This window comes from Opisthorchis viverrini (assembly GCF_000715545.1).
Source record: "Opisthorchis viverrini unplaced genomic scaffold opera_v5_259, whole genome shotgun sequence".
Lineage (NCBI taxonomy): Eukaryota > Metazoa > Platyhelminthes > Trematoda > Opisthorchiida > Opisthorchiidae > Opisthorchis > Opisthorchis viverrini.
In genome coordinates this window covers 275901-283329 of record NW_008751914.1, presented here as the reverse complement: position 1 = coordinate 283329, position 7429 = coordinate 275901, and positions in this window count along the sequence as shown.

Sequence of the window (7429 nt, the reverse complement as noted above, 5' to 3'; positions counted from 1 at the left end):
TTTGATGTCAACAGAATATAAATCAAGCAGAACACCCACATGAAATACGCCGTTTTCATGAGAAACCCTACTGGTTGTCCCCCTTGACACTACCGACGGATTTCAGACCCACTCTGGCCGGTCGATAGCTCCCTTGATTTAGGGCCAACACTCGTGACTTTTTGAAGTGAACCTGATCTGTTGATACGTCACCACGTGTTCATTGGACGAGGGACAGAGAAGCAAATAGTTAGCCTCACGAGGTTTTTCCCTCCAACGGCATTTTTTGTGCACGAATGTCAGGCATCACCAGACTATCCGTACATCGCCAGTTTTGTCAGACTGACGAGGCTGTGACATTTATACGTGGGTAAAAAGGAAACTGATCTTCCGCGGGTGCATCTGCGACAAAAAGAATGCAAACTGGAGTGAAGTTAGGTTGAAGATATGCATAGTAGTACAACTGAAAATGCCAGACAGTGCCAACATCCAGTCATACCCGGTTACCCTTGTCATTCCTACTGCACTAGCGTCCACTAGAATAAAATTGAATTTAGTAGAATAGAGTTTGATAAAACTCAAGTGAACTGAATTAAATAGAATAGAATAGAATAGAATAGAGTAGAACGCAAACATGTCGCAGTCGATTTTACATAATCCGAGTTTACACGTGACGGTGTGCGGTGGGATCCTTAGCGTTATGGTCTCTGCTGATGTATCAATCACATTTGTCATTAACACCGGTATCGAGAAGGCAAATGACCATGAGGAATTTGCACTGGAAACAAATGAACCGTTCCGTAATATGGATTCAAGTGAACCAGATATACTATGCTATGCTATGCTATACTATACTATACTATACTGCGCCGTACTAAACTTTACTATACTGTGCTATACTACACTATACTATACTACAACACGATATTATACAATTATAATACAATATAATACAATATAGTATAATATAATATATATCATATACATAAACCACCAACCCATTGCTATGCACCACTATGCTCCCCAACAACGCACTGATGATGTCACCTCGATTGGTGATGAAACGGTTGCAATGGAACTGCCAGCTCAGAGAGAGCGAACAGTTCAATTGGATAGTGATGAAAGTTTGAAATGGAGAAAATAAGCTTTCAGTTTACAAGATAAATTGTTAGCAAAATGGATTTGGTGGCAGTCCTCTCAACAATTAGCAAGAGTGGTAGGGAACTCAACTCGACCGCATTTGGAACTTCACCCGAGGATGAAAATTTTCTAGTTAGGTAGATCGATCAGATGGGTGAAATGAGGCCCTCGCAAGCGCCTTCATTAAGGAATCATCGGATTCTTTTGTTAATTCAGCAACGTCAGGAACGGTTTGACATAATGCAACCAAGGGACTCACAGAATGAATTTCACAAAACAGCGAAACCTTGAACTGTCAATCCACTGGAATAATGGGTTTCAGGAGTTTCCGGAAACCCGATGGTGCAACACGGGTCCACTTCGTTCAATTCAGGTCTTCTTACTCGTTCCTCTTTCATTGTAGACGCTGACAAATACGGATTTATACTTTTGTAATGCAGTATGAGAGGGACTATCCAAACACTAGACTGGTGTAGATATTGAACACTAAGCTTTCCATCCGTGCTCGGAAAGGGACGACGAAATCATCAAGATGCCCAACGATCTAGTTTTGCTTATTCCGAAATTTCGTTAGTGGTAAGTAGCTTCTTGCCTCTTAGGGAGAGGTATTGTCTTAATTGACCAATATGCTCATTTTCAATGGCGACTTTTGCGGGATGAAACTTATCGTTGGTACACACGCGCGGCGCAAATTTACTTACCGGAACGTCCGTGGTTCGAACCCGACCTCCGCCTCTCAACTATTCCTGTCTAGGTTTGTGCAACCCGGAGCATCCCAGGCCTCGTGCTTCCTTTGGGTGGAATGGCAGCTAGGCACTGAGAGGGTGATTCACCTGAACGATTATCTTTTTTTCATTTACTCATGGGCGGCTGATAAAACAACGAAAAAGTTAGCTACCTCCCGGTTGGCGACTATCATAGATGATGAGTTGGAGAGTTTGTTTACTTAGGTGGACACGAATGGCGAGAACCACCGTAAGAATAAAGGGATCCAGTGACATCTTGCCTTGGAACCGTTAGTGGAAGATTGACGGGAGGCACTTACCAAGTTAGTCAGACTTTCCGGGCCGTGCTGACTTGCACTCCTATCTGCTGATGCCCTCAACAGTCAGTAAATATAGTTTACACTGGTTTTTGCAATGCCCAGTCTATATATGTGGAATGAATCTGATACCAAAAATCGTTCAGCTGCTGTTGAACACACAACGTCGCTTATGTGCATACCAGTAGTCTATTGGCACCTTCAAACCGTAGCAATTCAATGGGCACACTTAGGTCTACTTCCTATTCTCAACGGACTACTCCTTCTCAGTAGGATAAATCCTCCTATCATCAATAAAACCATTGCGCAACACGTGGAGAAACATGTGCAAAACTCCATCAGACTTTCCCGCCCCCAATCGGAAGCTATTCCGCCAGGCTTAAATTTCAAGACTCACTTCCGTCAAACTGTTTACTCACACAACACGACTGTATTCGAGGAATTATTCAACCAGACTCGTAATCTCACATTGGCTTGTCGTAAAGCTGAATAATGATTTACAACCGAGCTTGTTACCATCAAATGCTAGTTTTAGCCTAACCCATAAGATAAGTATCTTCCGATAAAAGCCTATACGATGCACCGCAACAGCTGAGGCAAAACCCTGAAGCCAGACAGGATAAACTGCAGACCATTCTGCTTCAACTCAAGTGTAAATGAGTCGCAAATTTCGAACTTGCATGGTTTTTATATCAGATCCACGACACTACTGTCTGAAGCCCCTGGAATTCAGTACACATTAGCCGTATGGTATGTCAAAGCCTCGGAAACAGTAGGTACCAACAGGTCCTATTTTAGCTATGGGCGGCTCAAGAATCACACGCTAGCTCAGTCGGCTTGTCAAGATACCAAAGCCCGGAAGAAGAGTTTCAAGGACAAACCTGAATTTGCGTGTTCCACTCGACTGCCATGTCTCATCCACTTGTGTGTTACGTCGACGTTCAGTCCTTTTTTACAAACATTCCTCTGGAGAAGACATTTGACTTTATTTGTGACTGACTACCCTATGGCTTATCTAGCTATCACCTCCGATTCACATCTCAGTAATCAAGAACTTCATGCTACTCTGTTTGTTCAAAATTGACAGCGTGACATCGGTCAGTTCAGTCGATTCAACTTTGTTTGATCAAAGTGCAGCTAGGCTGAAGATAGGAATGGTGTGACGTCCAATTCAAATTCAACCGTACATGTGCCATTTATATGACATTTTCGTCGTTGTACACCAGCACTCTCAGTCCAGTTCAGTCCAGTTCGAGGTATCTCTGCCGTTAAGAGGCGAAGTTACTAACAGGAAGGCCCGTGTTTCGAACCAACCTTCAGCATCTCGACTGCTCCTGTCGAAATTTGGGCAACCTGGCAACATCTGACCCCTTGCACGTCGTTCGGTTGGCATGGCTGCCAGGCGTTGCAATTTTTTAAATTTTTTTTAATTTCTTGTCCAGTCCACCAGAACGTACGATTCACTTATGAATTCTAGGACAAGTTTTTCCTGTATCGTTTTGTAAACCAGCGACTAGATGAAACAATAAGTCGTCCTGATCTGAAAATAACCCGAACTTTCACAGGTTTCGTTCAATGCAGTACGAACGACCCCTCATCCGTGATTGGTTCCAAACACGCGACACACCTTACAGAAGACTGAATGTTCTGTCACGGGAAAACAACTATCCCGGAGATTTTGCGCTGCACAGTAGCATACGCTCCCGAACTGACATGAAACTGACTGAAGGAAAGAAATGGTTGTTTCTTCATCCACATACAGGGTGCACGTTCTCACCAATGAAGCGACGCAAACCATGAACCCAACACTCAGAACGCTTAGTACTGCACAAGCAACACACCACCATCTTTAATCAAGACACCTCAAAAGATGTCGGACTGTATGAGCTAGGACAATCGCGGTTGCGGGGAACTGAAAGGAGACTTGAGACGTGGATAAAAGGGCACTTTTTCAGGTACAATTTGAACAGTTGAAACCAATCGATTGATTGTTGTCCGCTTCACCTACGCTCAAACCCGTTCTCAACCGTGGCCATCGGTTTGAAATCTCTTCAATGCTTAATTTCGATATCATAGCTATGAGACCCCGTTTGTTGACCGTTTGTTCAGGTTATATTAATTATACGACACAGGCCAAGCTTTTGTTCGAAAAAACTCCTGAGCCAGAGGCTGAGTCTACCCTCATCAATGCGAGCGGACTACATTGCTTGTCTTTCAGTCAGATTCTGAATTTCGAATTGCCAGAATTGATTTGTTCGTAATGTGAAGCTTAAAGTGGTTGACAACGACTGCCATTCGGGTAGTTATGATGGATTTTCTGTCTGATCTTATTCCAAGTAATAACGCCAACTAATGCAATCACACCCCGCTGTTCTGTACACTGACTGTCTGAGGGTCCATAATCTTTCCACCATGCCTTTTCTACAATCACGTTTAATCATCACACCTACGCATGATAGTCCGCTCACACTTTATCCACTTGGTATACTGTGTATACCAAGTGGATAGAATCGATTAGACAGCCCGTCAAATTGCCTTCAGTATCATTCCACTAGCCGGTGTCGTCGTGTACCTATGTTAGTGTTCTATCGAGAGGCATTGGGGCCGTTCTAGCGATAACAGTCAGACTGTACATCCAAACGATCGCCAACCAGTGAAAACACACTGCAGCTACTCGAACGAAGGCCAAGCAGTATCTCCACTTTGTCTAGCGCACAAGCTCACGCTTTCCATCGATATGGACTTGTTGTTGTTATGAGCACGGATCAGCAGCTCCCACGTTCTTCCTTGCACACACTCTCATTCTTTCTAGGACAGTAACCTGTTCTTCACTAGTGACCAACGCTTGAGTAGTATTCAGGCGCACCGGGATGATGCAGGTTTAACTGTGTTGTCGTCCACTGGATTTTGGTCCCACCATCTCCCTTGGTCTCATTCGAGCATTCTGTATGTACCACGACGGGAGAGTAAACCAGAGCCTCAGAACCTAGCGGTCATTTCTTTACGATGGGAACCGGTAAGACATCATTAGTAACAGCAGCGCTATTGTCTTTCCTGTGCTTGCAGTTACTATGCCTGCTCATGAGTTTATAATCACTTTAGTTGAGGGTGAAATGGTGCAGTTGTGTGACACGCTAACCTTGTTGGTAATTAGCTTCCCTCACTCATTTTAACCGTGTGAGACTCGTTCTAATCCCCTGATTTTTTGATTTACTTTTTAATGATCGATTCCCTGTCTTCTCGCCTGTCGTGTCCCCAGTCCTGTGACGCCGGAACAATTGTCCACCCAGGGGTCACCCGAGCGGCACTCTACTCTGACATATCCATTTAGCTAAACAGGACGTTACTCAAATCGTCGCATTCCATCCCCAAGTTACTGGCTTATTGCAAACGTATTGATTCTTGACTGGTTCTGGTCAGATTCCGGTTCCGCGGACCATTTGACTACTCTGTCTCATAGTAGTGTAGTTGAGATAATGAGATTCTGTCCCGTAAGTGAAACCAATCTGTGCCGCAAGGCCGAAATATGCTCTATAGCTGTTCTATCCTTGTTGGGAACCATAAGCATCTCACGAAATTTAAGAGTTTCGAAGCCGCGACTTCCTGCCTAGTAGCTTGAATACTTAGTCATTCGGCCACGAGCGGCTGATCAGCGGTGTGATTACCTCACTTTAGACAAGATGGTGCGCCACTCAACCCACGATCACAGAATCCACATCACGTATTCACATACTGACTGGCCGTTCGAGTGATGACTACTCACAAGGAGGTTACACCCGTCTTGCGAAGCCAATCTTTCTTCGAGCCACTTATTGATCGATGGTAGTGTAAGATGGAGGTTTGTTATCCACATTCTGATTATTTCCTGAGAACGCCAGTAAATTCTGCCGGGCAATTTGATTGGAAATGTTTCATCACCAATCGAGGTGACATCATTAGCGCCCAGCTCAGCGAACAAGCCAACGACCACTTACTCTATCTGAGCTCAATTGAAAGCCAGTAAATTCGCTATCCACATGTTCATCTCGATTCTCGGGGTTGGCTATTTACACGCAGCTCAGAGTTTTGCTCACATAAATGCACCATTTATCTACAATTCACGGTTCCAATAGCAGCATGCACAGTTTCACGTTACGTTGTTACTGTGCCAGCTCGAAACGTCGGAGTACCTCCAGTTTTTACGCACATCAGTGAACTCGAATTCACAGCAGTCTTTCGTTATAGTTAACGAATCACTGAATGCCGACTTTATCCCGTTCAGTGATATGTGTGACCGATATTAGAGCTCAATGCAAGCACCACTCAGATTCCTTCTCAATGGATCCTTTGTTCTTTTATTCATTGTTATTGACAGCGAGTAGCGCACATCTCAGTACCCATGCCGTCTAAATTCGGCGGTAAGACCTTTTCTCCATGTACGTAGGACATAATCGAAGCAACGTGTGTGGCCCAGATTAATGGTCAACTACAGTTAACCCGTTAACTTCAGAATAGAGAGAAAACCACATGTCAGGAACCTAGATATAGGTAAATCAATAAAACGTACTTATGAATTTTTCGACTCTAAATAAGCTGACTATGTCAGTCAGACACTTGCTTGGGAAGGTTGTTGACCGTAGAACTCTGTCAATCCACCGGTACTGGTATCATTCGATGTGCAACCGACCGGAATATTCAAGCGTGTAAAATCGATTAATCACGCACATAAACCATCCACCCACACAAGCCCACACATTGGTTCGGTTTAACCTGAACGATCGAATCGAATGAGAATGAACAACCAGTGTGAGAAAGTTCAGTGGAATAGGTACCTGTTTACAAACAGGATCAAATTGTTCGTGTCGTTTTGATGTTCCGAATATGAACAAACAAACCTCCACACACTTGTTTGTTCGGTAATCAGGTACAAACCGCCATTTGCTTCACCATGAATGAGTTCGATCGATGGCTACGAAACAGTCGTTTGATAAACGGCTTGGAAGACGTCAACTGAACATTCAAGTTGCAGTTTTCTACCCTGTTAGTGATGAGCGCCCCCTAGCTTTTTGGAAGGCTCTAATTGGAGTGCATGGAACATCCAAATGCAACACACGTTTTATCGGTAGGCGCATTGTTAAGGTGATAACGAACGGTAACCATAAACTATGACTAAGTCTGGGAGTGCAGCCCCCAGGTAAACCGAGGTTAACTAGTCTCTGTAGTGGACAGAACCAAAGGAATCGGAGCTCATAGAATCCGAAATAGGTCATAAAATACTGGTTTGCACAT